The sequence below is a fragment of the Triticum aestivum genome, chromosome 5A, assembly GCF_018294505.1.
Source record: "Triticum aestivum cultivar Chinese Spring chromosome 5A, IWGSC CS RefSeq v2.1, whole genome shotgun sequence".
Classification (NCBI taxonomy): domain Eukaryota; kingdom Viridiplantae; phylum Streptophyta; class Magnoliopsida; order Poales; family Poaceae; genus Triticum; species Triticum aestivum.
In genome coordinates this window covers 325,202,671-325,227,191 of record NC_057806.1, presented here as the reverse complement: position 1 = coordinate 325,227,191, position 24,521 = coordinate 325,202,671, and the positions used below count along the sequence as shown (strand labels likewise).

General features: G+C 45.4%; 3 long non-coding RNA genes across 4 annotated transcripts; all 3 read right to left on the bottom strand.

The window, feature by feature from the left end:
* Positions 1-8,821: 8,821 nt before the first annotated feature.
* On the bottom strand, positions 8,822-11,823 carry LOC123106871 (uncharacterized). Its single transcript, XR_006451533.1, has 3 exons — positions 11,284-11,823; positions 10,752-11,065; positions 8,822-10,615 (listed from the first exon to the last, which is right to left on the bottom strand). It is a non-coding gene; the product is annotated as an uncharacterized lncRNA (long non-coding RNA).
* Positions 11,824-16,030: 4,207 nt separating this feature from the next.
* Positions 16,031-17,013, bottom strand: LOC123106870 (uncharacterized). Its single transcript, XR_006451532.1, has 2 exons — positions 16,431-17,013; positions 16,031-16,329 (listed from the first exon to the last, which is right to left on the bottom strand). It is a non-coding gene; the product is annotated as an uncharacterized lncRNA (long non-coding RNA).
* Positions 17,014-20,344: 3,331 nt separating this feature from the next.
* Positions 20,345-23,725, bottom strand: LOC123103164 (uncharacterized). 2 transcript variants are annotated; one of them, XR_006449680.1, is made up of 3 exons: positions 23,095-23,725; positions 21,379-22,783; positions 20,345-20,998 (listed from the first exon to the last, which is right to left on the bottom strand). It is a non-coding gene; the product is annotated as an uncharacterized lncRNA (long non-coding RNA). The 2 variants fall into 2 exon arrangements; XR_006449679.1 differs by having other exon boundaries at positions 20,350-20,998; positions 21,379-21,638; positions 22,196-23,718.
* Positions 23,726-24,521: the final 796 nt, after the last annotated feature.

The window sequence follows — 24,521 nt, the reverse complement described above, 5'->3', positions numbered from 1 at the left end:
TTGACAAGGAAGACAACGTAATGGGTTATGTGTTCTTATATCTAAGATAAAGTATGTTGTCATGGATCATCCGACATGTTGAGCTTGCCTTCCCCCTCATGCTAGACAAATTTTCAGCACCAAGTAGAGATACTACTTGTGCTTCCAAATACCCTTAAACCAGTTTTGCCATGAGAGTCCACCATATCTACCTATGGATTGAGTACGATCCTTCAAGTAAGTTGTCATCGGTGCAAAGCAATAAAAATTGCTCTAAATATTTATGATTAGTGTGGGAGAAATAAGCTTTATACGATCTTGTGATATGGAAGTAATAAAAGCGATGGACTGCATAATAAAGGTTCATATCACAAGGGGCAATATAAAGTGACGTTCTTTCGCATTAAGATTTTGTACATCCAACCATAAAAGCGCATGGCAACCTCTGCTTCCCTCTACGAAGGGCCTATCCTTTATTATTATCTTCTACCTTATGCAAGAGTCATGGTGATATTCACCTTTCCTTCTTACATTTTATCCTTTGGCAAGCCCAATGTGTTTGAAAGATCCTGATAGATATATCTAATTGGATGTAGGGGGCATGAGTTATTATTGTTGACATTACCCTTGAGGTAAAAGGTTGTGGGGCGAAACTATAAGCCCCTATCTTTCTCTGTGTCCGATTAAAACTCCGTAACCACAAGTATTGCGCGAGTGTTAGCAATTATGAAGGACTAGATGATAGTTGAGTATGTGGACTTGCTTTTTAGCTCTAACATAGACTCTTTTTGATGTTATGATAAATTGAAGTTGCTTCAATGACTGAGATTATAGTTTGTTGGTTCTCAATAAGGTTTTTGATTCATAGTTTTACATTGTGAATAGATCATCACTTGAACATAAGTAATCATATGACAATATCTATATATGTTGCCGTTATGAGAATAATCATGATGCCCTCATGTCCGTATTTTATTTTTATCAACGCCTCTACCTCTAAACATGGGGACATATTTATTGTTATCGGCTTTCACTTGAGGACAAGCGACGTCTAAGCTTGGGGGAGTTGATACGTCCATTTTGCATCATGCTTTTATATCGATATTTATTGCATTATGGGCTATTATTTCACATTATGTCACAATACTTATGGCTATTCTCTCTTATTTTACAAGGTTTACATAAGGATGGAGAATGCCGGCAGCTGGAATTCTGGGTTGGAAAAGGAACAAATATTAGAGACCTATTCTGCACAACTCCAAAAGTCCTGAAACTCCACGAAACACCTTATAATAAATAATGAAAAATCCTCGCCAAAGATGAAGACCAGGGGGCCCACACCCTTCTCACGAGGGTGGGGGGTGCGCCCCCCCTAGGGCGCGCCCCCCTACCTCGTGGCCCCCCTGGTGGCTCTCCAATGACCATCTTCTCCTATATGAAGTCTTTCGTCGAGAAAAAAATAAGAAGCAACCTTTCGGGACGAAACTCCGCCGCCACGAGGCGGAACCTTGGCGAATCAAATCTAGAGCTCCGACAGAGCTGTTCTGCTGAGGAAACTTCCCTCCCGAAGGGGGGAATCATCGCCATCATCATCACCAACGATCCTCTCATCGGGAGAGGGCAATCTCCATCAACATCTTCATCAGCACCATCTCATCTCAAAGCCCTAGTTCATCTCTTGTATCCAATTCTTGTCTTCAAGTCCGGGATTGGTGCTAGTAGGTTGCTAGTAGTGTTAATTACTCCTTGTAGTTGATGCTAGTTGGTTTAATTGGTGGAAGATCATATGTTCAGATCCTTTATGCATATTATTACCCCTCTGATTATGAACATGAATATGCTTTGTGAGTAGTTACGTTTGTTCCCAAGGACAAGGGAGAAGTCTTGCTATTAGTAGTCATGTGAATTTCGTATTCGTTCGATATTTTGATGAGATGTATGTTGTCTAGCCTCTAGTGACGTTATGTGAACGTCGACTACATAACACTTCACCATTATTTGGGCCTAGAGGAAGCCATTGGGAAGTAATAAGTAGATGATGGGTTGCTAGAGTGACAGAAGCTTAAACCCTAGTTTATGCGTTGCTTCGTAAGGGGCTGATTTGGATCCATATGTTTCATGCTATGGTTAGGTTTACCTTAATACTTTTGTTGTAGTTGCGGATGCTTGCAATAGAGGTTAATCATAAGTGGGATGCTTGTTCAAGTAAGAACAACACCCAAGCACCGGTCCACCCACATGTCAAATTATCAAAGTACCGAACGCGAATCATATGAACGCGATGAAAACTAGCTTGACGATATTCCCATGTGTCCTCGGGAGCGTTTTTCCTTATATAAGAGTTTGTCCAGGCTTGTCCTTTGCTACAAAAAGGATTGGGCCACCTTGGTGCACTTTATTTACTTTTGTTACTTGTTGCTCGTTACAAATTATCTCGTCACAAAACTATCTGTTACCACTCATTTCAGTACTTGAAGAGAATACCTTGCTGAAAACCGCTTATCATTTCCTTCGTCTCCTCGTTGGGTTCGACACTCTTACTTATCGAAAGGACTACGATAGATCCCCTATACTTATGGGTCATCAACCGTCGTTCTCCTTCCCGGCTTTGTCGGCGACACCCCACCATGCTTGGATCTCCGCCGACCTCTCCGCAGCAGCGCGTGCGTCCTCTTCTTTCTTGCAGCAGTGTGCCTCTCTTTTCTTGAGTGCTTTCTGACTTTTCCGCTCACTCTGTGCGGCTTTGGCCGCCTCTTGCTCTACTGCCCATTCGGCCTTGGCAGCTTCAAATTCCACCCACATAGGTGTAAGGTCGCGAGCGGCGATGAACTCGTCACAGCGGGATGCCATTGCTTCCCTACCATTGTGTGTGCGGTCGTGGGCGGCGAGGAACTCAGCGCGGCAGGATGCCATCGCTTCCTTACCGGTTAGTGTGCGGAGCGGTGGAACGATGCTTGGTGACAGCTCTGGGGTGGAGTTGCCGGACAACTGTATAGTGCATTGGTTTGTCAAGAGCTCAAGGACAGACGACGAAGGAAATTTGGATTCCCCTTCAATCCTGGTCATTTATTACCGAGTAAAATGCATTGGCGATCATCGAACTTGTCTTGATAGCTCACTTTGATCATTGTATACGAGATATGGTGATTATACAGTCACTAGCATTAGCTCTGTATTTGTTTGGTTGACTAGTCAAACAGTCCGCATGCGCCTCATCAGCTCGTGTTCTTTATCTATCTATCTATGCGGACCTACCTGTCAGTGGAGAAAGAAATAAAAACCAAAATTATGCGTATGTGAAGAATCAAACCACGGACTCGTCGCTGCAACGCACACTCGTCAGCCAAATCAAAATGAAATACTTTGCGTTAAATGCACAAACAGATTTTTTTATATTATATGTGATGCACACATTAGTGCACACCGTCCACAGAGGCAAGTAGCATGTACGCGTGGAGACAGCCAGACACTCACGCTCATGCTGTCAAACCATGCTCATGCATGCACATCGCCCTCTAAATAAAAGTCCTGCTCATGGCGCAATGCAAACGGTGAGCCCGTCACCTGTGCGCCTCGGCGGTGCCTGATATTACTGTTTAGATGTTTGCTGGAGGCCTCCACGAACACCGAGCATGTACTCCCCCCGTTCCAAATTACTCGTCGTGGTTTTAGTACAAATTTGAACTAAAACCACGACGAGTAATTTGGAACGGAGGGAGTATTCACCTGGTTCAACACCAACTGTCATACTCGTGACTCGACGCCTTGCTCATGTATATCGTCCATCACAATGACAATCTATAAAACAGCCTAGCTAGAGAGGGTACTATGGTACGGAGTATGTACTATCGTGAGCAACCGATCATAGTGCCACTACACACGAGTGTGTGTCTGGTCGATTCGTCCATTATTCGTAAGTTATGCATGGTTGTGTGGTGTCTAATGGTGGTCGTCGAAGGCTAGCTCGCGACAAGAGCGGTTGCATGGACGCCTGGTTGTCAATACGTGCCGCATACTCTTCAAAGGCTCGTCATCCATGAGTTCACATTTTACCACCACGCCGGCGTCTGACCGCCCTGGCCTATCGAAACCCCTTCCATCGCTAACGCGCGCTTCCCGCCTAAAATAGTCACCGTCTCTCCAGAACGTCAATGCCGCATTCACCAGACTTAACAGCAGGTGCAGTTGTTACACTAACATGCGGGCTAGATGCCTGTTGGGCTCACATGTCAGTGACCCAACGTACCTGTAGTTAAGTCACTGAAGCAGCGTCTGCATTCACGCCCGACGCGACCTCTCACTGGCGCCGACATTGTAGCAGCGCAACGGCCGAGAAAGCGCCACCCGTGCGGCATCCCGGTGCAAGCGACTGCTCAGTGTTAACGACACCACGGCCATCCTTCCGTCCGTCGCCCACATTAATGACACGCGGCTGCCGGCGAACCTACTCTGGGGCCAGCCGTCCATCCGTCTGTCGCGGCTCGTTGCCATTCGCCCGCTATATTAACTTGATCCCCAGCTCCCAACCATAGCCAAAGACCCACACTCATTCTCCTCTGGTCCCTTCCTTCTGTTGGCACCACTCCAACCATGGCCTCCTAGTGAGGGAGTCCTGGATTAAGGGGTCCTCGGGCGTCCGGACTATGTAACATGGGTCGTACTAATTAGCTATGAAGATACAAGACAGAAGACTTCCTGCGGTGTCCGGATGGGACTCTCCTTTGCGTGGATGGGAAGCTTGGCGTTCGGATATGTAGATTCCTTCCTTTGTAAACTGACTCTGTACAACCCTAGGCCCCTCCGGTGTCTATATAAACCGGAGGGTTTAGTCTGTAGAGGCAATCACAATCATACAGGCTAGACATCTAGGGTTTAGCCATTACGATCTCGTGGTAGATCAACTCTTGTAATCCTCATATTCATCAAGATCAATCAAGCAGGACGTATGGTATTACCTCCATCAGGAGGTCCCAAACCTGGGTAAAACATCGTGTCCCCTGTCTCCTGTTACCATCGACCCTAGACGCACAGTTCGGGACCCCCTACCCGCGATCCGCCGGTTTTGACACCGACATTGGTGCTTTCATTGAGAGTTTCGATGTGTCGTCACCAAAAGGTTCGATGGCTCCATCAATCATCTACAACAATGCTGCCCTGGGGAGGTTTTCCTCCCCCGTCAGATCTTTGTGTTTGGCAGCTTCGTACTACGGGCCAACTCGCTTGGCCATCTAGAGCAGATCGACAGCTACGCCCTAGGTCACCAAATTAGTTATGGAAACTTGGATTATGTCGCTGACATCCGAGGAGACTTGATCTTCCAAGGATTCATGACCCCAACCTCCTCTCTAGCCTTAGAGCCGGAGCGCATCGCCAGGTCCGAAGACGGGATTTCTAAACCCGCCGGACTATCTGTGGTCACTAAGCCCAGTACGGGAGAGCCGGAGGAAGCACTGTCGCTGGCAACCATCGCAAAGCCGGACTCTTCCCCGAACACTGGCGCCAAACTCTCGGAGTCAGCATCATGTGAGCTCGGCTGAGGAATCCCCTTCCCGCCATACTCCATGGATTCACTTCTCCCTGGCGAAACCTCGCCTTTAAGCGAGGCTTTGGACTTGATGCGATCCCTCGTCATTACGAAGGAGCAACGTCCGAACTACGCCCATCCCGGACTAAGGGCTGAGAACGGGGAATTTTACGTCCCACCCACCACCCAATTCATCGCCATTGTCGAGGACTTAACTAACATGCTCGATTACGACTCCGAAGACATCGGCGGTATGGACGGCGATGCCGAAAAAGAGCAGGCCCAAAGCCCGCCGTTTACTGGACGCTGGACAGCCACCTCTTCGTATGACGTGTACATGGTGGATACACCCAAGCAGGGTGACGACGATAATGAGAAAAATCCAGTAGAGGATAAACCTCCCGAGATACAACCAAAATGCCGACAACGCCGCTCTAAATCACGCCATGGAAAAGACAACAATACTGGCATAGGAGGCAACAACACTCTGGACGATGCCGAAAACAAGGAAGAACCCGTCGAGCCGACCTCCAAACAGGACAACCGGGAAGATGGGCAAGTTAGCCCCGATGAACAGGCTGAAAACGAAGACTCGGAGGACAACAATTATCTTCCTCTCTCTGAGGATGAGGTGAGCCTCGGCAACGAGGATTTTATCGTGCCCGAGGAAGCTCTCGAGTAGGAGCGCTTTAAGCGCCGGCTAATTGCCACTGCAAGGAGCCTAAAAAAGAAGCAGCAGCTGCTGCAAGCTAATCAAGATCTGCTCAACGATAGGTGGACTAATGTCCTGGCAGCCGAGGAATACGGCCTCGAGCACCCAATCAAAAGTTACCCGAAGCATAAACTGCTACCCCAATTTGACGGTGAGGCCCTTGAGTCCGCACCATCAGCGTGTAATGCGGCTGACCGACCACCTCGTGGCCGGGACAAAATGTTAACTAAAGCCGAACACCAGCACATACTACCTCGCCATAAAAATAGAGACATAACAGCTCGGGAATATACATATGACCTACGGCAAGACCTGGACAATAGAGCAGGCCAAGCCAGATCGATCTACGGATCGCGGGGGCGTGCACCGACGCGCGACGACGGCTATCCAGCTGGATGTGACAAGCATAATCACGCCCGGGCCGAAAACCGTAGACGGACTCCATCCGAGCTGCGTCACGACTTGGCCCGATATAGAGGTGCCGCACACCCCCTCTGCTTCACTGATGAAGTAATGGAGCATGAATTCCCAGAAGGGTTCAACCTTATGAATATCGAATCGTATGATGGAACAACAAATCCCGTGGTATGGATTGAGGACTTTCTTCTCCATATTCATATGGCTCGCGGTGATGATCTTCACACCATCAAATACCTCCCACTAAAATTAAAGGGATCAGCCCGACACTGACTAAACAGCCTCCCAGAAAACTCTATTAGCAACTGGGAAGACTCGGAAGACGCCTTTCGCGACAACTTCCAAGGTACATATGTCCGGCCTCCGGATGCCGGTGACCTCAGTCACATCATCCAGCAGCTTGGAGAGTCCACCAGGAAGCTCTGGACTAGGTTCTTAATTAAAAAGAACCAAATCGTCGACTGTCCGGATGCCGAAGCCCTAGCGGCTTTTAAACATAGCGTCCGAGACGAATGGCCGGCCCGTCACCTCGGCCAAGAAAAACCAAAGCCTATGGCAACTCCTACCGCACTGATGACCCGCTTCTGCGTGGGAGAAGACAGCTGGCGGGCTCGCCGAAACAATAGCACCAGCGATCCTAGCATCTCTGAGGTCAGGGACGGCAATGGCAAGCCTCGACGCAATAAAAACAAGCGTCGAAACAATAATGTAGGAACCCAAGACACGGCGGTCAACGCCGGATTCAGTGGTTCCAAATCCGGTCAACAAAAGAAGCCAATCAAGGCAAACAAAGATGGCCCATCCAGTTTAGATAGGATACTGGATCGGCCCTGTCAAATTCATGGCAGCCCTGACAAACCCGCCAACCATACCAACAAAAATTATTGGGTTTTCAAACAAGCAGGCAAGCTCAACGCCGAACACAAAGGGAAGGGGCCGCCTAGTGATGGTGAAGATGAGGAGACTCGCCAGCCAAACACCGAGGGATAAAAGCAATTCCCCCCCCCCCCCCCCCGAAGTAAAAACAATAAACATGATATTTGTGACGCATATCCCTACGAGGGAGCGCAAATGCGTACCACGAGACGACTACGCCATAAAGCTGGTCGTACCAAAATTTAGCCCATCGGCAGCCTGTCCGATCACTTTTGATCGCAATGACTACCCAACAGATATCTGTCACAAAGGTTCGGCAGCTTTGGTCCTCGACCCAATCATCGATGAATTCCATCTCACACGATTCCTTCTGGACGGCGGCAATAACCTTAATTTGCTCTATCAAGACATTGTTCGCAAAATGGGCATTGATACCTCAAGGATCAAGCCCACCACAACCGCCTTCAAAGGTGTAATACCTTGCGAAGAAGCTCACTGCACGGGCTGAATCACACTGGAAGTCATCTTCGGTTCGCCGGACAACTTTCGAAGCGAAGCCTTGATCTTTAATATTGTTCCATTCTGCAGTGGATACCATGCACTGCTTGGGCAGACCGCGTTCGCTCGTTTCAATGTGGTCCCACACTACGCCTATCAAAAGCTTAAGATGCCCGGTCCATGCGGCGTGATAACAATCGCTGGAAAAAGGAACAACCCCTCCGTTCCGAGGAGTATACCACAGCCATCACAGCCGAAGTACAAAGTGGACTCGTTAAACTGCATAACTTATATGTCATTAAGCCACCGGCCTCTACTGCACAAGACCGGCCAATTTTTGAGCTGGATTAGCAGTTCTGCCTCCGTCGTTCGTCGCATATGCTCGCGAAGTTCGCATCGCGCATGCATAATTATGCACTTAAAATACCTTGGTCGTTGGCGGAGGCACAATGCGAACAGACCTAGAGCACGGTTCGCCCTCCTACAACTTTTCTCCCTTCTTTTTAAATTACTAGCAAAAGGGCTCATGCGTTGCGACGGGAGAAAGAATCATCACATTTGATTTGATTTATGACCCAAAATCAATTATTTCATCCCTTATCATTCAACTTCTAACCATGACCCCTGGTATACAGTTCTAATCTTAGGTTTTCAATATTAAACAAAATTCAACCATGACAAATATGCGCAATGTTAGTTGCGGAAAAATCTGTTGGTACCAAATGCTTCAACATATATTAAAAATAAGTACAGTTTTACGGCTTATACATTCTAGAAAAAAGGACAGGCTAGTAGGACAGGTTAGTTGTTTCAAATAGATCTCTGGAAACTTATGGACCAAAGTAAAGAAATGAATGTAGGAGAAAAGATACACAAATTAGATTATGCTACGTAGACCCTATTTTCATGATACATCACCTTGTTTATCTTGCTGCTTCAGAGTAACTTGCATATATAAGAAGGTTATCATAGAGCCAACAGAGATAAGATAACCACTACTGAGTTCAATCGGACTTCTAACATTAGAAAACAATTTTCCCCTTCCTTTCGGTTCGCATTTCTTTACAGTTTTTCTTAACTGTTTGGCATTCTATGACCATTTATACAGTATTTTTCAGATAATTTTGCTGTCCCTACTACTAAAGTTCAGTTCTGGACACGGTTAAGCACACGTACCACCCTTCAACAATAAAAACATATAATGACCCAAAGCAACTGAAGCGAGACCCTTCCCTCAGGCAGTCAAACTGGAAGTGTAGCTCCTGCATCAGGAGTACCAGGGGCAAACAGAGGCCCGTATCCCATAGGTCTGCTGATTAGAGGAAACTTGGAGCGTCCATTAAGCAAAATTTCACATATGAAACCCATCCTGATCTATCCCGATTCTCAGATCCTCTGACTAACAGAGGACACACCATTTGCATTGCACAATTGAATGATCCATTCAATGCATGGTGAATTTGTTTTCAGAATTGGAGAACTCCATCAGCATATTAATGGTGAGTGGTAAAACCTGACCAGTAGTATGTCACATTGGTAGCTAAGTTACAGTAAGTTTTACTTTGTGCCCTTGACCACTTAGTAAGTTTCTTGTATTTTTTCAAGCATGCCAAACATATCATTGCATGCAAAATAGTCAAAGGGACTGGCGCACCTTATACAGCTGATACTCAATGCAGAAGCAATTAGTAATAGTATATCCAGCAAGTAAGAGAAATCTCTTTCTTTTTTGTCTTCAAAATCACAAGGATGTGCTGAATCATTTTTAGGAGCCACCATCTCAGAGCACAAGTAATTATCAATTGCAGCATCCACTACTACCTTGACAACAGTTTCTTAAGATGGGAAGTTAACGAGCTCAGGCCTAATTATCTAAAAGGATGACTGAAACTTTATAACGGTAAGATTGCTGACCATGAGGATTTGTTGTATCTTGGTTGATGTTTTCAACTGAAAAATCTTCAGTTGGACATTAAAGATAGATACTTTCTCGCATCAGTTTAAATTGCTACTTGCTGCAGCTAGTTTCACGAAGGAAAGAAGATGGCAAAATAATACAAAGTTTCTATCCTATAACCATAAGAAAACTCGGTTGTAAATGAAAGATAGCGACTACAGAAGCTGATCCAAGCTTTCATCCTCACATGTGACTGTCTCATCTAATTAACCACAGTCCATGTGAGTGAGTGAGTGAGTTTATCAGCACAAGTGCAGGAGAACATATACATAGAAATTGCTATTCAAAATCTTGCAACTTATATGCGCGTTTTTTCATCCTATAACCATCAGTAAGCTCTGGTTGTAAATCAAAAATAGTTGCATCATAATTTGCAAAAAAAAAAAAGATACCTGCGGCGAAGTAGGCGGAGATGACAACTGATGGTCTTCCGGCAAAGTCGGCGGAGGCAACGGCGGATGGTCTTGCAGCGAAGTCCACAGAGACAACGGTGGATGGTCTTCCCGCGAAGTTGGAGGAGGCGACATTGGACCGTTTGTCTTTAGAACTTGCGATGTGATCCGGTCGAGGCTTCCTTTTTATGACACCGAAGAATATGTGAAATCCGGGTCGGGCACCCATGGCTATCGTGTTGGAGGCGTTCTCCGTTTTCCTGCACGGACACACGAATAGATACTAAAATTGTATGGTCGCGTCTTACAGCTTACTGCAAGCCTGTCTCAAACTCTCAGTTCCCATTCATGCACTTTACTGTTGGTAATACTAATAACAAAACAAAGTAGGTGCACCTTTTGCATATAGGACTAATCTCCATGCCATAATCTTCCCTCGCCGGTCCACTCGCCAGTGAGTCTAGAGCCGAGCCGGCGAGTCGATGTCCGCCGAATTGAAGGAAGACGTGACACAACAGGATGGGGTTGATTAGGTGAGGGGGCTCGCTGAGAGTGTCTCGGAGGAGGGCGCCGCCGCAACTGGATTGGCGGATGAATACTTCCCGGTGGCGTTGGTGGTGCCGGTGGTGGCCAGGAAGAAGGCTCGCCGCGCAAGCATCACGAATGCGTGCACTTGCAGGCTATTCCTCTACCTCTGAATACTGAGCTGGCTGTCGTAATATTCAGTCATTGCATATGTAGACATAAGAGCTAAGAACTGAATCGGGCATTGGCTTACTTATTATCAATCTCTATATATAGATGTTACTCCTCCATGTTTGACTCGATCAAACTCAATTATATGGACTCGATCAAACTAAAGTATCTTCACAGGTCCATGTAATAACTGAACTAATAATTAATCAAAAAGCAACCTGGTGGACATTACCTCAAACATATTGTGGGCACTATGATACACGATCGGCAGCAACAAAACATGGGCGTGTCTAGCTTGGAAAGGATCAGCAGCAACAGAACAGCTTTCACCACCTTCTTCCTCCTCTCCGATACCTGGACCTTCCCTCTCCTTGACCTCACGGCCGCTTTAATCCACCTTGATTGTTGCAAACAGGAAGCACGTCCAGGGAAGGGGGTGGCAGCGGCGGCGACTCCATTGTACGGTGGAGGCTGCAGGCGCGCCGGAGGGGGAGGCGACGCTGGGCGTGATGCTGGCGACACAGGAGGCAGCGCGTGGTGAGGAAGGCCGCACTGGGCAGGGCCGCCAGCAAGGGAGGCCAAGCGTAACGGGAGCGGGGGCGCGATGGCGATTGGTTTTGCGCGCGGTGGAGGCGGAAGTTGACACAGGGGGACGACGGCGAGGCGAAGGCAGTGCCTGGCTTGGTGGCGGCGTTGATCAGCAGCGAAGGAGGCGGCGCCGGGTGTTGGCAGCCGTGGCGATCCGCGACAGGGCGACAGAGACCGGCATATCTCCTCCACGCCTCTCCACTAAAAAGAACTGCGGGTTGAATATACCAAACGATAGGGTGTTTTCTGGAAAAATGAAACGTTTTCTCTATAGTCACTTAAATAGGATTGCGGCTTGAATACTAAAAAACACGGGGGCTTCTCTGCAAAAACTCCATGACAGTGAATCCAAAGACTCAATCCATGCTTTATTATTAGGAAGAATCTCCCTAATAATAAAGCATAGAGTTATAAATGAAGCGGTCCAACAAATTTAGACACAAAAGAAGAAATTCATCGGCCTCAACCATGTAGGTAAATTATGATATTTTTGCACCAAACTGCATGATTTGGGAGACCGGTCGCACATGTGATGATGATCCGATTGCATGGTCAGGTTATGTCCGCTGTGGGTGATGTTGTGTAAGCCATGCGTTCGTGCATCCCATTAATTTTTTGAATAACTCCCCCACAAAAAAATACTTTTTTTGAATAACTCAAAATCTTTGTTTCAAATATGGTTTTTCCATATATGAGCTCGCCAGCACGACATCGACCTTTTTCTTCCAGAGATGGAATCCTTCTTGAGTCCTCAATCACCATGGCCGATCCCTTTCTTTTCTGCCTCATCTTCCCGCACCCTCATTCTTTGTTTTTTATCACATCTGAAATCCGTCGTTCTTTCCTTATTATCTCAATCCCTCTTTCTTTCCTTATATTCTCTCAATGCCTCTTTCCTTATTATGAGACGTCTGGTTTCCTCCTTAATGATTCCTGAGATGGCTCCTCAATATGCAAAAGAAAATCCAGACGTATAGAAATTATGAAAATTAGATCTAAGGGAGCGAGGTGTGACTATTTAATTGGTTAATCAGCATTGTATTCTCATATGTTGCTATCCAGCTTAGTCCAGAATTTTTTTGCATCGGCCGCCTGGGACTATTTGACATGTGTGAAATCTTTTGTTCAAATACAAACACATCCTAGCTCAACTTGGCAACGGCTTGTCATGTTTGGTGTGGAGGTTGTGAGTTCGATCCCACTTGCTAGCAGTTTTTTGTGCCTTCTTTTATACAGAAGTTGGGCCGTCTGACTTGGGCCATATAGACGTTTGATGAAAATTTCGATGGGCCGTATGAGTCAGACATAGTGACAGCGACCACGGACGAAAAAATATGGATGGTCGCTATATACAGCAATAGGTCCTATATATATAGTGCCACCTGAGATGAATAGTGCCACCTCGTACATGTAGAGAATAATATAGGTGAAAAACAATTGAAAGTCTGAGTCAAACATGTCCATGCGTTGCAACAGAAAAAAAAAGTTGATGTGCTTCCCTATAAAGCAAACGCCAATTATCGTTAATCAGGCTAGACATATAAAGGATAAGTTTTTTCTTTTGCGAGGATATAGAGGATAAGTTTGACGATGATGAAAATGATGGATCAATTAACAACAGGATTTTTTGGGGCGTTAGTTCGAAATTTACAACATTAAATTCAATGAGATTTCCGAAGATACGCATTCATTGAGAGGAGATGTTCCCTACGACTATAAGCCATGTGTGGTGACTTTGTAAATCAAAGACAATGCTCTGAACGCATGCGTCTATATTGTATTAAAATAAACCCAACATCCCTAAAACAATTAAAACCAACATTTGCCTACTTCGGAGAACCAACAGTGCACGCTGACATGTCCACGTAAACTCGTAGTTTTTTATAGTCTCGTGATTAAAAATAATGTATACCGCGGTCAAACATGTGTGCACGCTAGCCTAACACCCGGCTTGTCTAGAAGAAACAAGCCGCCTCGCTGGCGCTCCTCCAACTGTATATGGACTGGTCGATCGCAGCCATCCCATGGTTTTTGACTGTCGTTCTCTTCCGACTCGGATCCACGACCCCTGTCCTGGGACGCGCCGCCGCTGGCCTGCGCCATTGGATCGGCCGCTCCATCGGCCACATGCCACGGGCTACCGGCTACACACCCACGCGCCATGGGATGTCGCTGCCCCGCTCTCTACTCCCGTGCGCCAAGCCGCCAACGGCCTTCCCTCCCTCCCCGCATGGCCTCTCGCCTTCTCCATCAGGGAAGGACGTGTTCGCACCCGAGCGCCCAGCCGCTAGCTCGTCTCGCCGGAGTCCATCACGTCGCCAGAGGGAGCACCAACGCCGCCGCCCTCTGTGCCTTCCTTTCCTCTTCCATCCCCCGCGTGGCCCTCGTGTTCTCCGTCAGGCAACGACGCGGTCGCGCCCGAGCGCCTAGCTGCCGGCTCGTCTCGACGGAGTCCGACTCATCGCCGGAGGAGCACCGGCGCCACCGCCCTCGGTGCCTTCCTTTCCTCTCCCGCCCTCGCATGATTCTCTAGACAACTTTTTTTTTGCAGGAAGATTCTCTAGACAACTTAGATATATGAACTGGTTCGCTTATATCTAAAGGAGCGATGTGGACAGCAGAGAAGGTCGTGAATTTGATCCAAACAGCTATTGTACTCTTTTTTAGGAGCTGAAGCCAACGGATGGCCTGCAGGCCCATGTCGAGGAGCGAGACGTCTTTGACTTATGGAGAAAATAATATAGGCAAAGTGGACGGACGATAGATGGGCAAAAAATAGTACCATCTTGGATATAGAAAATAAATATAGACGTGTTGAAGAAAAAAACTGAAAGCGTAAATTTACGGAAAGAAAGCGTATTGTGACGGTGAACCCGGAGACTCAATCCGTGCTTTATTATTACTAGCAAAAATGCCCGTGCGTTACAACGGAAAAAAAATCACATGCCTTTAGCCCAATATGTATGAATCATGACGAATAGATCCATGTCCTATATTTTAACATGGCACCGTACCTGTGTTGCCGCTTATCCTTCTTAGGCCCTTTGACAGTAGTGGTCGTGTTGTCCGCTTGAATGTTGAACTATCATATATAGTAAATGAGCCCGTGCATTACTACGGGGCATGCATGCTCTATCTTTAGGATGCACATTCTATGGTTCTATGCCAATTGTGTGTATCATATATCTTTAGGACTCATGTACATTAGGCGTCATCGTTGACCTTTTTAACCTTCGAATTACTCCTTCCTCCACTCTACGTCTCTGTCTCTCTTTATGTTCGGTGTCATTTTGCAATGACTCTCTCTCACGTATATTCAGCAAAAATAAACTATTAATACTTGTAATAATTATTAACAATCTAGAAAATACATTATGTTTCAAACGGATTGATCATGATGTTTATCAAGCTGTTGATAATTTCTTCCTCATACACACTTTTTGGGTAGTTGACGTATTTCGCATGAGTAATAATTATTTTTGCTAGACTGTTAACAAATTGATAGTCATATTCAGCAACAAACTTGTAGGTCAATACCTATAAAACATAAGCTATTTCAAATATGATGCTTGGAATAGCTTGATAAAAGTTGGAAGAGCTCAATGTGACTAAACAGGCAAACATGGATTGGCATGTGACTGAAAGATCAATCTCCACTGATCCGAACAGAACACCAACAAATGTACCCATGAACTGCCCGCACAGGTGTGATAGCAGAGACCTCAAAGAGCTTCCTGTTTCTTTCCTTGAAATTACAACTCCCGACTATTTAATTATTTATTTACAATAAGCAAGTGAATAGATAAGCAAAACAGAGGGATAAAAACTCTACAATCTTACTATGAAATAACCAGTAATGTTTTCCAGATCACAAAAATCAGATATTGAACAGTTATGAAAAACTAACAAAGTTATGGCTGATTTATATTGAACAGTTGGCTCTTTGAAGTGCAGCTCTTGGTCAGTTTAGCAACTGAACATGGATTGAGCAAATCTATCATCTTTTTTAATCTACTTTAGCTTACTATTTGTAATGAATATAGCTCATCTGAATTTAACACTACATGGAAACTAAACTGAGCGAGACTCTATGTGTAAAGCGTACCCGATGCCTTGAGCTCTGGAATGGTACTGCATAAATGTAGAAACACAAATGTCAGACATAAACTGGTTGATCTTTAATCAAGCAACAACTGATAAAATCAGGCCATTTGCAAGTTGTAAACATATAGGCAGAGCCGCGCAAGCATATTTCCGAATGATATATATTGAAGCCATGTCGCCGGAATAATCTATCAACTTCTATTTCACCTGGCTCGGTTTGACTTCAGTGTAGATCACATTGTAAGCTTGGAACATCAGGTACACTTGTTTAAGGTGCAGATCCGACATCAGATACACATGCTTCTTCATTTTCATTTTCTAAATAGAGGTAAGAGTTTGACCAGAAAATTAAAATGTGTCTCAGTCTGTTGTACGCATAACATCAAACAGGTTGTGGGTGGATGCTCATGAATAGCAAAAGATGGTTCACACTAAAGAAAGAACCGAGAAAGTACTTTCCCATTACAAATCCATGTACATGAGAGAGAGGGGCGCATGCTAGCAGCTAGCTAGTTGTCGCTGCTTCTTGCTGCTCCTCCTTGATGCTAGTCACCGCTCCTGCTATCCTACCTCAAAGCTCAAACACCTACGCATGTAGCCAAAGAAGAATCAGAGAGATAAGTTGACAAAATAAGGGCAGAGAGCATGGGGACAACAGGAGAGGATGCGTCGTTAAGCCAACATCACCCCGAGCGCCGTCAGCAGGTCGCACACACAATCAAGCTTGGTCGGGAGGAGCAGGAGGTCCACGCGTCCCCATCCAGCCTGCGGCACATCAAACATGGGTTGCAGACGGGGTGTTGTGGAGGAGCTCGGCCAGGAGGAGAACGATGTCTGCGCCCGGCAGCGCCAGTATCCATCCATCCGGCGTTCAAGTTCTGTTTGCCGTGCCCATCCTCTCCTCTATGCTGCACCCAGGAAAGTGGAGCTCTCATCTAAGCTGCACCCAGGAAAGGGATTTTTTTTCTTTTTTTCCTTTTTTTCGAAAAGGGAGGTTTCCCCGGCCTCTACATCAGAGCGATGCATACGGCCAGGGTGGATCCGGATCGAGCACACACACACAGAGGAGGAGGATCGAGAGGCGATGACTCGTGGGAGTTGGTCGGCCGATGGAGAGGAGCGGCGGCGGCAGAGGAGAAGGAGAGAGAGGAGTTAGGGAAGGTGCAACGCTGGCGGTGGAAAGCCGCAGGGGCTTGGGGCACATCGGGGAAGGGTGGGCGCGGCGGCGGGCAGGGGCGGCGCGGAGCGAAAGGGCGGGGGCGGCGCGCGGCGGATGGGTGGGGGCCGGCGGGGGCGGCCGTGACGGATGGACGGAGACCGGTGGTGGCGGCGCCCTGGAGGTGGTGATGGGCGGCAAGGTCGTGGGTCGTTCGGGTGGTTGTTTTTCTTTTCTGTCTCTGTACCGGTTCGCATGACTTGAAAATTAGGATTGCGGGTATAATTAACAGAAAAAACAGGGACTTCATTCAAAAAAGACATGACGGTGAATCCGAAGACTCAATCTGTGCTTTATTATTCCATTTATCACAATGAGTGTTGAATGTGTGCAGATTTCGACCGTCCAGTCATTGGTTGGTGTACAATTGTTAGATAACAAAAGGGTGTGGCTAGGTCTAAGTCGATTGAGATTTAACTAAGTTTTGGTCTTTCACGAATATCAATGTAAGATCTTACGGATATAGCATCAACTGAGACTCAGTCGACTGAAACTTAGCAAGACTGCAATGTAAATCTTTATGAGGCAATGCCACATAAATAATTATAATTCTAATGCATAGACTAATTCTCACATGGTAAATTATTCTAAGAAGAAAATATAACCATCTAGGTGAACATGCTACTGGGCTCTAGTTTATGAATGGAGTCGCACTGTCCACAAATTTCATTTCATTCAAATAAACATGAAGATAATTGTCTAACCTTGGTTGCCTGGAAGAGGAAATAAAAACATTATCGTGCTTGTCAATGGCTAGTCATCCTCTATGTAGCTACAAACCACTGCAGATGCAATCTCTTAACTTATTAGTCATATATCAGGCGATATTCTTAAGAAACACGAGACACAAGCAAATGCATAGAGACCAAACAAAAATATTAGTCTATGGATCTAACATACTTTTCTGCATACCACCACATGGTTGTTGATCCAGTTGCCAAAAAATGAAAGACTACGCCTCCCATGCAGAAGGTCAGTGAACTTGGAGCGAACAGGGTAGCAATCTCCAGAATCATGTAAGTTATCCTCGAAAGTAGCAGATTCCTGTAAGATTGTTTGAATAACCTGCTTAGCTGTGTCCATTTGGTTGTATGCTGCTAGATGAATTGTACTTGTTTTTTTTTTAACTAATAATTCAGAAAGGGATCTCTTTCAGAAAACAACTCCTGTAGTGTAATGGTTGAAGGACATCAACGTTTGGGAAAATTTCAGCTACCACCGCTATCTCCAGATGACAATGTCCACTTCTTCACAACATTCAATTGGAGCTCACTGTTCACCATCTGCATGAACCACATTTGAGCTTGTACACATCTGTAAATCAACCAGCACATCAGCTCCAAGCACTGATCCAATTTCTACAATAAATCAACCATGAAGAGCAGCCCCACTCTCTCTTAAAAATCCCCAATCTATCTGCTCTCTTTCCTCACCCATCCCAATCTCCTTTTCCTTCAAAAAGAAGACTATCATATTTGAAATATTTATAATGTATTATTTACTTATTTTAATTCAGGCTAGAACAACAGATTTTGCAGTTGTTATCTTTCAGTAACAAATGAGGTATTCTAGGCACGAAATAAAAGAATAATTAGATTATGGTTTATTTGGTATGTTTTGTTCTATCTATAACCATGAAAATTCAAGATATTTCTTATGTTAGTGTTAAACATAATCATGCGTGTATATAAGATGCTTGTAATAAGTTATATAAGTATGGAATATTGCACTAAAAATGATGTTTCCAATAGTTACTTCCTCCTTTTTAGAAGGCAAACATAAAATATAGACATGTGTATTGATAGCTAGCGCCTGTTCTATAGTACTCCCTCCGTAAACTAATATAAGAGCGTTTAGATCACTATTTTAGTGATCTAAACGCTCTTATATTAGTTTACGGAGGGAGTATATATATAGCTACTTCATGCAATATATATATACTTAACTCTTTATATTTGATGGATACTACGACAACATTGGACCATACTGACTATAATAAAAAGTAAATTTAAGCATGAGACCATATCTTATCGTCCATGTATAACTTCTGTAGTCTAGAAGACTGCATGCTCTGACCCTTTGCCATAATCAAGTCATCTAGTTCGGCTGTAAGCATAAAATAAATATAACTGAGCAAAACAAAGACCAGTGAACTATTGGAAGTTTAGTCGGTTTTCTAGTGATCTTTTTGTGAAATCGTCGTTGACCTAAAAAAGTTCAAATAAGGCGATGAAAATGAAAATTAAAACAGAGAGAAAGAACAAAAGAAATTGAGAAAACTTACAGTACATAGATCCGTTGCTTGGACGGATTCAGATGGAATTGTTACTGTCCTTTAGAAAACGAAATTAATTTATAGGAAAAGAAAGTTCAAGGGATGTACAGAAAAATTTCTTGTTTCGTACAGGATATTGAGGATTAAGTAGAGGTCAGTTACGTGTTAGCAAAAGGAGGCAGAACATCATGGAAAGCGATCAATAGATGGAGAAGTACGTGTCTTTACACACGCATTGATCAGTACGTACAGAAAGACAGCAACACGGGGCTAGAGCGTCTCACCGGCGGCGCCCAAGTGTGTGATGATCATCATCATGTTGCCGAACTCATCTACCAACACCAGGCACCAACTCACGTCCCCTTTGCGCTGCTGCTGCACATGTTTGTGTACGTACACCACGCACCAGTAGTTGGCGGCGCACTCCTCGGCGTTCCGCCGCCGGCGTCAAGCGGGAGCTTTTCTGGCACATTCATACTCGGGATCCTCAAGGAACTCTCCACGCAGCCGCTGACACACGCCGATGCACCCATGGTCGGCTCTCCTCCAGCACCCATAGTCGGCTCCCACCTCGCCGCTCTCTGCTCTCTAAGGTGTCGAGTCACTTGCACGGACGGGCGCTGCTGTGATGTCAATGCGCTTCTTGCAATCGACGGCCATGACTGCAGGGTGATCTCTCCGTCGTTGTCGACGATCGTCTGCGGAGCTGATGAGCCAGAAACCGCTTCCGATCCGAGGTACTGCACGGCATAGATGGAGATGTCGAGTTCGGGAACAGAGATCCCCTGTAGCGGCGCCGGCATGATTGGGAGGGGCAGCGGGCTCCTTGTTTTTAGGGACGTTCGATACGTGCATCGATCTATGAGTTTGTACCAGACACAATTTCCTATCCTGGCTCGGTGTGATTTTTGCTCGACTCTTGGATTGGGTCAAACATGAGTCAGAAGACAGACAATGAAGCCCACCAAGACGCATCATGCAATCTATTTTGATTTTGATAAAGATACGCAGATAAAATAGTATCACCTCGGATGTAGAAAATAATATAGATGAAAAAAACTGAAAGCGTAAATTCATTGGGAGAAGCGTATTGTGACGGTGAACCCACGGAGTCAATCCGTGCTTTATTATTATTAAGAGAAAAGACTAGCAAAAAATGCCCGTGCGTTGCAACGGGAGAAGATTAATATAAAATTTTAAGCAACAAAAACTTTATAAAAAACTGAAATAGGTGGGCAATGAAGCTATAGTTACATGTGTATCCATATTCTAATACACAGATAACTACCATTGACACACATAAGCTTGTGGTAATCATAATCTCTCCAATCCATGCATCCTCCAAAATTATTTTTATGCATGAAAGATAGTAACAGCTTCTCGATGATTCCCTTTAATTAATCAATCTCTTAACACAGCTGCTCCACTTTTCTCCCAGGATAAACATAAAAAATTGTCAAAAACTTGAAACGCTGAACCTACATAACTCATATCCAGCTCTTCCTTTCAATTGTACACACTGTCCAAATGTCAAAATTTCTGAATGGAATGCAATACCCTAAAATGATTCTCTGAAATCCACCACATCAAATGTCCCTATGCAGCAGCTTTCTTTGAAGCAAAATGTTGTGTTGATCTTAAATGATAAGCGTCGCCCGAAAATTCAGAAACCAAACTAAGGCATAAAAGGACACAACTCACATCTCAGATAAAGCTTTCCAACTTGATGCTGGGCTCAAAGTTGAGCCATGGCGATCGTGCCCCCTGCGCAACAATTAATAAAAACAAACTGATTTCAGATAAGCTAATTTAGAGGATGTACTGTGTTGACAACTCAATTTAGATAAACTGATTTCAGATACTTGAATCACAACCCCAAATGTTTCCCCTCGAAACTGTAAGCATAAAACCTGATCCAAATGCACCACAAAATTTGCTCGTTTGCTCAACATCAAGCTAAAATTTCAGAATCAAATTGCCATGAAATACTTCAGAATTGAAAACACCCGGAGTACAATCGGATATAGATATATGTCCACAGTCCAACATTAATGATCCTACTCAATTTAAGGTGTATTGGAATTAGTGAGCACTGCTTGTGGATGCAACTCAAACGAAGGCACAATATATATTTGGAAGCTTACACCAAGATGAGCTTGACCTTGTACCATGAACTGTCCTGAAACCCACTCGCGCGCACACTGCGCCAGGAAGTTCTCCATCATCCCCGCTCGCATACTGCGTTAGGAAGTTCTCCATCGTCCATGGCCCCTGGGCGGTTGCGGAACAACTCCGCCATCACATCCCGCAACTGGCTGCAATCGAAAGAACGGCGAGGGTCTTCTCATCGTTGATCTCTCTGTATCCACCAGCTGCACCAACAGGTGAGTGGGCACATGATACCCTGCTCCCAGATTAGTTTAAGCCAGAGAAACCAAAGCTGGGTTAGTAAGTTCGGAGTAAAAATATAACGGTTAGACAAGAACATGAGAGAAGAACAAATAAGTGATGCAGTGGACAGGTAATTTTCTGACATGGTAACATCACAGCAAAAACTGTGGGTATTACCTCGCATAAATTGCAATACCAGAAGGAAACATCTTAGATGGACCAATAAAATTTGGATAACAGTGTGCACTCAGTTGCACATTAAGTGGCTCATGACATATATAGAAATACTTCGGGTTTCATCATTTCATAAAAATAAGATTATTGAATCATAGGTACTGATGAATGGTTACCATAGAAATGTATTAGCTTTCACATTAGGAAGGGCTCTGCTACTAACAGTTCATTATAATCCCTAAAACAGGGTTGTATATAGCTTCAGTTTCAAAATGTGACTCGTTCCCTGCAAAGAACTCATGCACGCATCCATCCAGTTCAATGAAAGAGCAACCAGGCTGCTTGGTCTTTCTGCTACCGTATATTCCTGTCCTCACTTTATTTGCATCAACCCACCTTGATCTGGTAGCATAGACAGTTGTTTGGCTCCAATACTTGGATCCTTTCTGCTACATATACTCTGCAAGTCCCATCTCTCCACAGGCTCTGCGGGCAAACAACAACGACCGCCACATTACCACATCAGGAGCGATGTGCATAGGCCGACAGGCTCGGCGTCTGTCACCCAAATAACAGGAAGACGTAACCTTTTATTGCAGGATGGTCTTCATGGAGAACTGACCCAAAGATGATGTTGTAGATCTTGTGAATGGGCGCCCACCACAAGTACAGTACTCCACCATCTGCAGCCGCCACGAGCCCTCCATCACTGGCCACACGCCCTATCGTAAAACGCTGCACACTACTGCCTGCAACGCTGCTAGACCCATAGCCTGCAGGCCACCATCATGCCACTAACCCGGGTCTTGACTTTGACCCTGCCCTTTTAATCAAGTTCATAGTTTCCAGATCTTTGGGTCTGAATGTGATGGCAATCTGCATCATGGTGAACATAATGACTTTGACCCTGCCCTGCTTGTTGCTTTTAGTGAACTCGGTTCGCTTGGCATTGGCGATGTAAATACCGTCGAGCCACATCTCATACTGGAAATATAATGAGCCACACATTCATTTTTATCTCGAAATAGATATATAGATGCGAAACAAAGTTCTGCACTTGGTTGCACTACTTTTAAAAGATTTCAATCCAGATTGACCAAAATCAATACCATTGCAAAGCTTGTGACAAAGACTGCAATATTCAAGTTGGGGACATGTATAAATTATGAGCCAATTAGTCCCAGATCTCATGTAAACTGTTGCCTTTATTTCCAAAATACCAACTGCATCTAGTGTGTGCGATTTCTTCCAATCTAGACATCAAACTATCATCTTAGGTATAATCTAGATGTTACCTTTGAAACGTAGCTGATCAATTTGACTTCAACTTGAGAACTTCGATGAATATTTTTCCTAGTGGATGCCTGCTTCTTTGTTTGGCGATGCACGCACACATCAGCCTGAACCAGCATCGCTAGGAGCCAGCTCCAGCTCAACCCGCACCACACTAATGCAATCCCAGCAAAGGCCTCCCTCCTCCCCCAACATCGCCTCCCATAGCTGGCCCTATAACTCACCGTTGCGCTAGCCGAGTTGTAGTCGAGCTCTCCATGGGCTCCGGGGTTGTGGGACTCCGGACGCGGCCGGCGTGTTGTGGGACTCCGTGTTGCCGTCCATGGCCACAACAGCGGCTACCTCCAGCATCGCGAGACCCACGACGACTCAGGAAGGAGGGGTGGCATGTTCCAACACAACGATTCAAGTTTAATGGCAGGGTGGTCCGGCCATGGACACGGACCCGTTGCTCCCCACCCCCACGCCGCAGTCCCTCCACCCGCTATTGGAGCACACGCTGTCGGAGCACACGCCGGTCTCCAACTCCTACGCGCCACCCTTGTCGCGCTGCCCGTCCCCGGCATCCTCTTAGAAGGACTGCCTCATCTTCAGGCCAAGGGGCGGAGGAGCTGCCATCATATATGGAGGAGGATTCATGAGTCGTGAAGAAAAGTCCTGACTCAGACTCTTTTTTCTCCTTGGCTCTGCTGGGCCGTTCGGGCTGGCCCATACGGATGACACACCCAGCCACGGACGAAGTGACCTACTGTCGAACAAATCGTTCTTTTTTATGTACCAAATATATATGTAGTATATACGCAAGTAAAATAGGTGAAAAAAACTGAAAGCATAAATTCATGGAAAGAAGTGTATTGTGACGGTGAACCCACGGAGTCAATCCGTACTTTATTATTAGGGAGAGATTAGGGAGATTTCTTCTCTTTTGTCACAGATCAACAAGAACACTTTCGGAGCCCAGTTTCGTCCAGGCAACCAAAGATCGCTCCTTTAAGGAATCCCCTTCGCTAAGGCAAAAGCAGCACAGACGTGCGACAGGAGGTCCAAAAGATTTTTTGTAGACCAAACACTCTATTTAAAACCTGGATATAACCTTTTTCCTCAGCCTTCGACCCCTGGCATGTAAAATGACCCGGGTAGAGGTGTTATAATCTGTAAGATTGCGCTCGACGTATCAATCAGATTCTAGTGGACATAATCCGTCTTCAATACTTATTTTTTCGTCATAGAACTATATTTTACCTTTTCGGTGATTTCACATATACACCTCGGCACCAATCGCTAGGGACTCGATACGGCAACATATAAAATTTCCAGCAAGTCCGAACAGCTCTACAGCATACTTCGGTGTCACGAGTTTTGGCATTATATGCATCAGCTCTGAATCATGTAAGTTGGGTTGCCCGGCTCATGTGCTTACTACCTTACG